Below are 10,502 nucleotides of genomic sequence, written 5' to 3'. Positions count from 1 at the left end.
AGACTTATCCACAGAAATTTTACCCACTAAAATCAAATTCCCTGACTTTTCCCTGACCTTTTCGGCCAATTTTTAAATTCCCTGACTTTTCCCTTACCTTTTCGGCCCATTTTTAAATTCCCTGACTTTTCCGGCCCATTTTTAAATTCCCTGACTTTTCCGGCCCATTTTTAAATTCCCTGACTTTTCCGGCCCATTTTTAAATTCCCTGACTTTTCCGGCCCATTTTTAAATTCTCTGACTTTTCCCTGACCTTTTCGGCCCATTTTTAAATTCCCGGACTTTCCCTGACCTTTTCGGCCCATTTTTAAATTCCCCGACTTTCCCTGACCTTTTCGGCCCATTTTTAAATTCCCCGACTTTTCCCTGACCTTTTCGATCCATTTTTAAATTCCCTGACTTTTCGACCCATTTTTAAATTCCCTGACTTTTCCCTGACCTTTTCGACCCATTTTTAAATTCCCTGACTTTTCCCTGACCTTTTCGACCCATTTTTAAATTCCCTGACTTTTCCCTGACCTTTTCGACCCATTTTTAAATTCCCTGACTTTTCCAGGTTTTCCCTGACCCGTGGCAACCCTGTATATATTTTTTACAGAGTATGCCGAGGGGGATGTCGTAAAAAAGCAACATAACTGAGTAGTTTTCAAGAGAAAGTCGCCAAATATGTTTCAACCATATCAACTATAGTACTATCCCTTTCAATTATTCCAGTAATAGCATAAAGTCAAAAAGCTATACGCGGGGCTCTACAATTATCTAAGCCGTCTCAGAAAAGAAAATAAATTCCTGCCTCGAAATATGAAAGTTCAAGTATAATTAAATTTCTCTTACGAAATACTACACAAAAGCGGTCAATATCGGGCACATTTTTCAGCGGTTTGCGCTTTGAGAAAATGTCAAGAAATTCGACTCTCTACATTGGCGTCGGAGAAGTAATTTTATTTTTAAACTAAAACATCCCCATAAAGAGTTCCTCTAAAGAAGGAAAAAGATAACAAAATATGTTCAATGAAACCAATATGAGTTAATGAGGATTTTCCACCATTTTTTATAAAATATTAATCAGTTGTATAACTATTTTAATTTGAATTATGCAAATAGCACTATTTAGATTTCGTTCCGAGCTACAGGAAATACGTCGATTACATTAAGGAGTGGGTCACTGGATTGTGTCAACAAAAGTAATATCCCAATTGAATTAAAAATTGACGCTAGAATAATTCAAATGAACTACTATAGTTTTGATAAACAAGATTGAAGATATTCTATCCCAACAGGGGTCAGATTTAAAAAGCTTGTGTTTATGATATATATCATTTAACCCGCAGTGTCGAAGAAGTTTCGTTTGGTTTGGAAAATATGGCGGATGATTTACTAACAGTTAAGGATAATAATATCGTAAGTTCAATAATATTCTATAGCCGATTGCAGACGCGGAAGTAGAGAAACTAGAGATGTGAGTCGGTAATTTACCGTTCGTAAATTATGAAACAGTATAAATAAGCAAAACCTTTTTGAGTAAAACCAAGAAGTGTTATCTAGTTTACTAGGGAGAAGTTATAAGATGCCTAAGTATTCGCGCGCCATAGTCCCAGTCCCCCTTTCAAAATACAAGGGGGACGTAAAAGGAGGCCGGGCTATTTCGCTGCGGCTCCTCAGTCGGAAAATACGTAATTTTCGTCATTCGCGTCGCGCTGACGTGAGTTTTCAAGAACCAAAGAGATGCCGGTTGTAATTTAGAGGCGGGGATTAATTCCGGACCTACGTTTGGACTGGAGATAAAGCTGGAAATGTGGCGAATTTATACTTTCACCCTAATAAACTAGATATCACTTCTTGGTATGACCTATATTAGAAATACATACAGATAATTGGAATCATTGCGTTCAAAAAATGCAACTAATCACACAGTAAACACAAATAACTTACACAAAATATATTCACAAACAGACGGTGGACATTTTGATGGATATATTCAATCACAACATAAAAACCTTTTCAAAAGTAGGCATGTTCTACCCCTCGGAAACCAACCCAGTGTATATATTCAGTAAAAACCCCATTAAAGTTCATAAAGACTCCTTTCACAACTTTCTACCAATTCACGGAAATGTAAGATGTTCTAAACTTCAGACTCAAAAATGTCCACAGTTTAAAATTCGTTACGAAACAGGTGTACCTAAGTTTATTGGCGTTAATGACTTTGGCTTCGGGGATCCTAGCATTAACTAAATACCCAGTGAAAGATAAAGGAAAGTTCATTCAACTGCAATATAGCGAATTTGTTAACATGGCCGCCGTACTGCTAAGACAAGGTAAGTAGCGGTATCCAATATTTAAAATTGCGACGACTGAAGCCATTTACTTTAATTATACCAGGTGAAATTAAGCCAAGGAAATCTCTTCCCTACAAAATCCTCTTCGGTTCGTGGTTGCTGGGAGCTTTTCAGCTGATTGTTATGATTCAAACCTATCTCAATTGCCAATTCGTCAGTGTTGCTTACAATACCATGGACACCGTGGCAGACGTCACCGCAAATTTGGACGTCATATCACCCATTGTGTTTGAAAATAATTTCATCCAAACCCATTTAAAGGTGATAATTCCAATCGCTACAATTTCTTTAAGGTCGTATATTGGACCTTTCTACGAATAACCGTGCTGGGTCAAGCAAAGCTAAGGGTCAGTCACGTTCACTGTTGAAAAACGTAACGTGTCCTTTCGATTACTTGCAGACCTCTCTGGACCCGAACGAGCGCTACTTATTCAAGTATTTGAACGATTCTGGCGGATTTTCTACCTTTAGTACATTCCTGGAAGACATCGAAGTGGACCATTTCGCTTTTTTCGTGACCAAATCTGTCCTACTTCTAACAAAGGATTTGCTTGGCCTGGACGAAAATGACGTGATTAACCAAGGCCCACCACTATTTCCCGCCAACTTGGGATGTATCCACTCGCCCAAAATATCATCTGTCTGCAAGGAATATCTCAACAGAAAGTAAGCGAGTGAATTTGCTGAAACTTCGTCACCTACAATTATAAAGTCTTTAATTGCAGAATAATCAAATTGCAAGAAATTAAATTCATAGAAGGCGAACACAAGGGAAAAATCTTTGATTTGGATAAGTACAAGTTCCAACCGACATTCGGCGAAGAGGAATTTGTACTCGGTTGGGTCGAGTTCAAGTCTCTGCTGGTCATAATGACCATTGGTCTCATGATGTCACTAGCCCATTTCATCGCCCAGGCAATATGGTGGTACAGAAAATGGCTTCACAAACAAAACAAAACCAAAGTTCGCCGTTTCAGACTCGAATAGTTACCGATTTCAAGCACATCATGCGAGAATTGTTTAATACAGCTTGTGTCCAAGAACATGGTGTCTAAAACATTTAATCGCGGAGGACCAGTCCCCTAACATTGGTCCCAAAAACAAGGAAATTGGCACTTAGGTGGAGTAGATATATCAGCCTACCCATCTTGTTTAGAAAATTTCAACTTTAATGAGCCTTTATATGGCAGAAGTGTACTTTTTTGATGGGTACGATTCAAGTTGAAATTGAATTTCCAATACACTATTATGGCTAGCTGGATATACACTTGAATTTCAAACATTCCGCTGTTATCACATACTTAAAAACTCTTGTCATATATATGCGGATAAAAAGTAAAAATCCTAAAATTAATTATTAAAATAATGTATTTTGACTAAATTTAAACAGAAATACTAAAAAAATCTATTTTAAATTATCAATTCTAAAATATTCACGCAAAAAAATAGCAACTTTCCGACCCCTTTAATTAATAATTAAAAAAATGTATTTTGACTTTAAATAATAAAGAACTGGAAAATCTATTTTAAAGTAAAATCTTCACGAAAGACAAACAACAAAAAACTAGCAACTTTCCGATCCCTTTCTTAAAAAAACCCGCGGATAAGAACCATTGCGTTGGGAGTCGGTCCGGCATCCGGTGTGATGGATGGTTGAAAACCGTGAGCTGTCTCTAAAGCGGGGCTAAATCTCCCCTTTAAAGAAAAGAGCGTGACTTCCTCGTTCGCTATAGCGCGATGGAGCAACTCCAGGGCGACCCAGAGCTAGAAAACACCTTGTATTTACAATAAAAAGAACTCTAGAGCACCTTAACCTAATCGTATGGACTCTAGTAAGCAGGGATAAAGGCTCAACCATTACAATACCATCTTTTCGGCGGTCGAGAAAGGGAGAGCTATACAGTTTTTGTTAGTGCATAATACCTACACTTCTATTACAATATACAGCCATATAAAAATGCTCGGCTTCCTTTACTCGTCGCATTTCTTAGTATGTTCCCTTCTTTCGACCCCCACCCCAACAGGGGTCATTTATAAATAACGCTTTGATGCAATAAAAATTATGTTTTGAAAAGGAGAACAGATAGCTAAAGAACCATTTATTAACACATTTAGACTATTGGAGTGTTTTAGGGATTACCCCTTAATTAAATTAGAAATCATTGTCTTTAATTATTGTTTCTTAATTAATTAAATTTAAGGGGTCATTCTTAAAATACTCCAATATTAACTTTAAAACGGTGGACAGGATGGCCAAACGTTATAAAAAAAATTTTAAAGTCAAAATCACCCAAAACAGAACATCGTAATTAATTTCTGACAGAACTTTCAGATACACCCTGTATATTGATGTTTAATTAATACGTTGATTAACTTTCCCCTTTTTATCATTAATATATAACTACATTAGAGAAGAAATGAAAAAGATTTTCTTAACAATATATTTCCTATAAGGCTTTATAAAAAATATTTCAGCGCCTGTATGCTAGCTTCTCCCTGGACACTGAAGTGCAGCAGGAACAACAATTCTACAGGCGCTGGTAGAAAATACACGGCACCATTTCAGCCTAAATGTCGGCTCGTCCCTTAGTACACGTTTTCTGTACGAAATACATTTCCAGAGGCGTAACATTTAAATAAAGTTATTTTACGGAAGCCTAAGACCGAAATTAAGAGTGGATCATCTAATTACAACACTTTAACAGAGTTTTAAACCAATATGTAGGGGGGAAACGGCACTAGTTACGTTGACAAACAAAAAGGGCCCCTTAACTTGTGTTTTTGCACCCAAAGTATTCAAAAATTTCAAATAATTAAAGGAAAAATAGGAATGTTTTTAGTGAATTATAGGATTTCGGTGTCTAGTCAAAGGATAGAGAAAAAAGAGCTAAATTTTGATGCAAAACTATAAGAAAAATTCGACTAAGTCAAAAAGATAGGATATTATAGGACCCTTCATGAAATTCTAGGATATTATAGGACCCTTCATGAAATTCTAGGATATTATAGGACCCTTCATGAAATTCTAGGACAATATAGGACCCTTCATGAAATTCTAGGACAATATAGGACCCTTCATGAAATTCTAGGACAATATAGGACCCTTCATGAAATTCTAGGACAATATGGGACCCTTCATGAAATTATAGGACAATATGGGACCCTTCATGAAATTATAGGACAATATAGGACCCTTCATGAAATTATAGGACAATATAGGACCCTTCATGAAATTCTAGGACAATATAGGACCCTTCATGAAATTCTAGGACAATATAGGACCCTTCATGAAATTATAGGACAATATAGGACCCTTCATGAAATTATAGGACAATATAGGACCCTTCATGAAATTATAGGACAATATAGGACCCTTCATGAAATTATAGGACAATATAGGACATGATCAAAAATATAGGATTTTATAGGAACCATAGGGACGCTGGGCTCCCTGCCTTTAAATTCAGCAAAGCTGAAGATTTTAGTAATGCGTTTTTTTGTGTTAGGTAAAAAAACCAATAAAATTGGGCTGAGTTTCTTTGGATTCGAACCCTATTAAAAAAAAAATAATAATAAAAACAACAGCACCTTTATGTACCTTCCCTTCAAAATGCAGACCCCCTTTCCCCCAAGTAGAAGAAGAAAGAAGCAGAAACACATGGTCGTAACTCGTAAGGCTTTTTCGAGCCAATTACCTATCTAGTTTGAACGAGAGTTATTACATTTATCACTCCAGAGGCTTGTTCGGCCGCTAGCTCTTACGCTATATAACACAATCTCCCCTCCCACCTATTCTCACCATATAAAACTCCCAAAATTGACCATTTCCAGTATTACCCAATATCAACCCTCTTCTCTTCTCTTTTTTATACGACCTAACATCGTGAATTGATTCAAATCTCCCGCAAATAATAGAACCGGGCGCAATCTTCGATAAAAGTATATTTGATACCTCGGAGAAAAATTAAGCTAATTTTATTTTATTTTTTATTCATTTTTTTTTTGATTTAATTTCTGGCCCTCCTGGCCGCCATCTTGAATGAAATGGCCTCCAGAATTGTAACAAATTGCGCATTTCAACCCGATAATTCCACACGCTGGTTTAATATAACCTATGGACGGGCTTTACGGGTTTTCGGGTTCAATTTGCCTCAATCTTTTGAAATGGCGGCCCAAAAAGCAATATAAACATTACGACAAGCTGCCACCCAAAGACGGATGTGCCTTTGCCAAGTACTATAAATACTAATAATAATTACAATAATCTAAGCTTTGTCTATGAAGGGATTTCCACACTAAGCCTTTTGGCTTATTTACAGGTGGGTCCCTTTACATTGCATAGAGGGGTGGTGGCTAGCCCCTATGCCACAGCTAACCTACAGCGCCCTATACTAACTATTACCGTTAACCTCTGCAAGTTTTAATGAAAAGGAGAAACCGGGTTATACCGCGGAGGAAAACTTGCAAACTCTACGCAGAAGAATTTGTTCCCAGATTTTCACCCGGTGTCACAGTCCGGGATCGAACCAGGGGTCCTCTTGCTGCTAGGCGAAAGCGCTAACCGCTACGCCACCCCACAAGTACAGGTCAATATTCTTGGAATAATTGACTTCATTCTCCGTAACAGTACTATGAAAGGTTTTAACCCTGGGCAAAACGTTTTCATACGCTGGTAGACCCCTCCCACCCTCAATCGGCACAGATGTGAAAATACCCATGCTGGTGGATGAGACGCATCTACGCGCAAAAAGAGCCCGTGGAATCACGCACGCGTTTCGAGCTATAGCTAGCTAGATCTATCTGGGCACCCTAGCGTAACAACTGAAGAGAGAAAGGAGTCGAGTGAGGGTGGGCATTTTTTTTAAGAGGGCCCCAGTTTTCTGCCCAATCAGAAAAAGGACAGTTAAGGGGGATAGAGTCGCAAGTCAGTTGTTATCAAATTGGACGGAAATTGAGATATGTAGTTAGATCAGAGTGCACGACCTCTGGAAATTTTAAATTCGTTTAAAGGAAATATAGAAAATTTATCTTTGGATATAAATATAGGAAGAAGTTGGTGAAGAAATATAGCGAGAAATTGGTGGAAAAATATAGGAAGAAATTGGTTGAAAAATATAGGGAGAAATTGATGAAGAAATATAGGGAGAAATTGATGAAGAAATATAGGGAGAAATTGATGAAGAAATATAGGAAGAATTTGGTGAAGAAATATAGGAAGAATTTGGTGAAGAAATATAGGGAGAAATTGATGAAGAAATATAGGGAGAAATTGATGAAGAAATATAGGGAGAAATTGATGAAGAAATATAGGGAGAAATTGATGAAGAAATATAGGGAGAAATTGATGAAGAAATATGGGGAGAAATTGGTGGAAAAATATGGGGAGAAATTGGTGGAAAAATATGGGGAGAAATTGGTGGAAAAATATGGGGATAAATTGGTGGAAAAATATGGGGATAAATTGGTGGAAAAATATGGGGATAAATTGGTGGAAAAATATGGGGATAAATTGGTGTAAAAATATGGGGATAAATTGGTGTAAAAATATGGGGATAAATTGGTGGAAAAATATGGGGATAAATTGGTGGAAAAATATGGGGAGAAATTGGTGGAAAAATATGGGGAGAAATTGGTGGAAAAATATGGGGAGAAATTGGTGGAAAAATATGGGGAGAAATTGGTGGAAAAATATAGGATGAAATTGATGAAAAATATAACTTGTGATAACCTATTTCTTATCACAACACCATAAACACTAGTTTGCTTATGTTGTCAATAAAGAGAAACAATACAAGTAAAAAAACTCGCATAAAAACACGTGAATTGGGCTTCAGTTCCCTGACCTCAAATTTTCCCTGCAATAGAGTAATGGCACCTACTTGCCTTGAACTGTATTAAGCTCTATGGGTATTTAACATGGAGTGCCACTGCTCTATATTAGACATTCCGACACCTCATTGGCAAACCTATAATAGACTTAGATATTTATTCATACATTCAAGGGTCTTTAACGGATTCTCTATATCACCGCAAAAAATTCCCTGTATCACTTCCACCTTTTCTAAGCGGCTTTTTAAAAAATAAATGTACAACACAAACTCTCAACAGTTTCCGGGAGTTACGACAAATGAGCTTTAAAGCCTCCATTAGGTTTTTGATTCGTTTTTCCGGGTCCAAAAATAGGAGGAGCCAGTCAGTATACGTGGTTTAGTTTGGGGGAGGGGAGGGGGGTAAGGAAAGGGGGAAAAGTTATCCTCTCTTTTTAGCGCTATACTTAATCGGGTTTTTATCGGGAGAGATATAAAGGTTATCAAATGAGATAAAAAAAAAGCTTGCGCTTTTGGCTTCTGCATGCATGCATGAAGGAAGGAGACTTAAAACGACGTACGTACTTCATCCCCATCTCTATCCCTTAAGTGGGAGGAGCTTCGTATACCTGGATGAGCGCTTTTCTATATTGAGAGAGAGATTCCAGTTAAAGGAATAGTATAGCAAATAGGTGGGATGCTTTTTCCAGTGTACCGTGCAGACGCTTCTACCCTTCGGTATAGGCGATTGTGAAGTGCTGCCGCTTAGCGCCATTGAATTTGTTTGAGAACTAGCTTCTTTTTAAAGACACAAGGTGGCATCCTCGACGTTTCCGTACAGTACGACCCTACCGAAACCGAGGGGGTAGGCACTTGAGAACTCAGGTGTACAATATGTCTTGAACTCAATGCACTGTCAAAACTGAATTGTGAGTTCCGAAGGCTTTGAACTCAATGCACTGTCAAAACTGAATTGTGAGTTCCGAAGGCTTTGAACTCAATGCACTGTCAAAACTGAATTGCGAGTTCCGAAGGCTTTGAACTCAATGCACCGTCAAAGCTGAACTCTTTCGAACTCAGGTGTACACAGAGATCCAAAGCGTCTACTCCCTCGACCGAAACGCCCATTGAGGATGCTGGGAGGACTTCGTTGGCGTTCCGTACTCCGTAGAAAGGGGTACAGACTGAAACGTTGTAGGTATGGAGGTTTTCAGCTCCGAGTTGTTACCACAGGGTTCAAACAAAATTATATTGAAAATCCCTGACTTTTAAAACCAGCTTATCCCTGACCAAATTTTGCCAATATCCCTGACTATTTTAAAGTATTTACCAGAGTCCACTTCATAATTACACCTAGGCTCATATTTATCATTGCTATACCAAACGAAATCCCTGAGATATCCTTGACTTTTTGACTTTTTAGGAAAATAAATTTAAATCCCTAAATTTTTCTCCCATATTCCAAATCCCTGACTTATCCAGGTTTCGTACGAACTCTGTACCAATGTTCCGGCAAAACTGCAGAAAAAACGGCAAGACCCCATGCACTTAGTCAAAACCGTGTATAAACTTTTTGATCCAAAATCTCAATAACAGTTGTTCTACTACACCTTTAAATGGGAGGAGTTTTTTATATAGAAGGATGAGCGAGGTTGTTTTTTTATTGAGAGAGATTCCAGTTAAGATGTACGGAGCAATTTCGCTACCGCAAATTTCCCCGGCTTGCAGCGGTAGCAGAATGATAAAGTATTAAATTAAATTTTGGTTGTAAACGAAACCTTAGCTACCTATATTAGCTACCTTGTTTTTACCTTACTGTTGTTATCCCCCCCCCCCCCTCCAAAAAAAAAAAGAAACATAAAAACGTTTCTACGCTGGCTGCCATAAAAACTAAAACTAAAATAAATGTTTTGAATTTGAATTAGGGCTTTTAAAATTGTCTGCACGAAGCATGCAGTTCAGCTCAGTCAGGCAACGGATTCAGTTTTTTTTATGATTAACTGATTTAATTTTATATGAGGGAAAGAGTTGGATGGGATGATGTTTAACTTTTAAAAGGGGAAGAAGATTTACGGAAGTAATCATTTACGGAAGAAGATATATAAATTGTAACTTGACGCACCCATATAGTTGAGTTTAACTTTATTTTTATAAAAAAATTATTTTCGTTATTTATTTATTTTATAATTAAATGTTAATTTTTGTAAGTTTTTAAAGGTTTAATTGCGTTAATTATATTGTGATGGCATATATATTGGTTAATTGCTCTAAAGTACAGTGGATTCTACGAGAGATTTTGAGTCAAAATGTTCATTATTGAATGACGTGACCCTTAATTAAATTATAGAAATATCTT

The 10,502-nt window shown here is 37.3% G+C and overlaps 1 long non-coding RNA gene across 1 annotated transcript in view; it reads right to left on the bottom strand.

The window, feature by feature from the left end:
• LOC149690343 (uncharacterized) overlaps window positions 1-10,502 on the bottom strand; it is a 94,939-nt gene that overhangs the window by 58,209 nt on the left and 26,228 nt on the right. The window lies entirely within an intron of this gene.

The sequence above is a fragment of the Phalangium opilio genome, unplaced genomic scaffold, assembly GCF_054372755.1.
Source record: "Phalangium opilio isolate 3A_F unplaced genomic scaffold, DU_Popi_V2 ptg000031l_1, whole genome shotgun sequence".
Taxonomy (NCBI): Eukaryota; Metazoa; Arthropoda; class Arachnida; order Opiliones; family Phalangiidae; genus Phalangium; species Phalangium opilio.
Note: the sequence above shows the minus strand (reverse complement) of the source record. Positions and strands in the feature narration are given on the sequence as shown.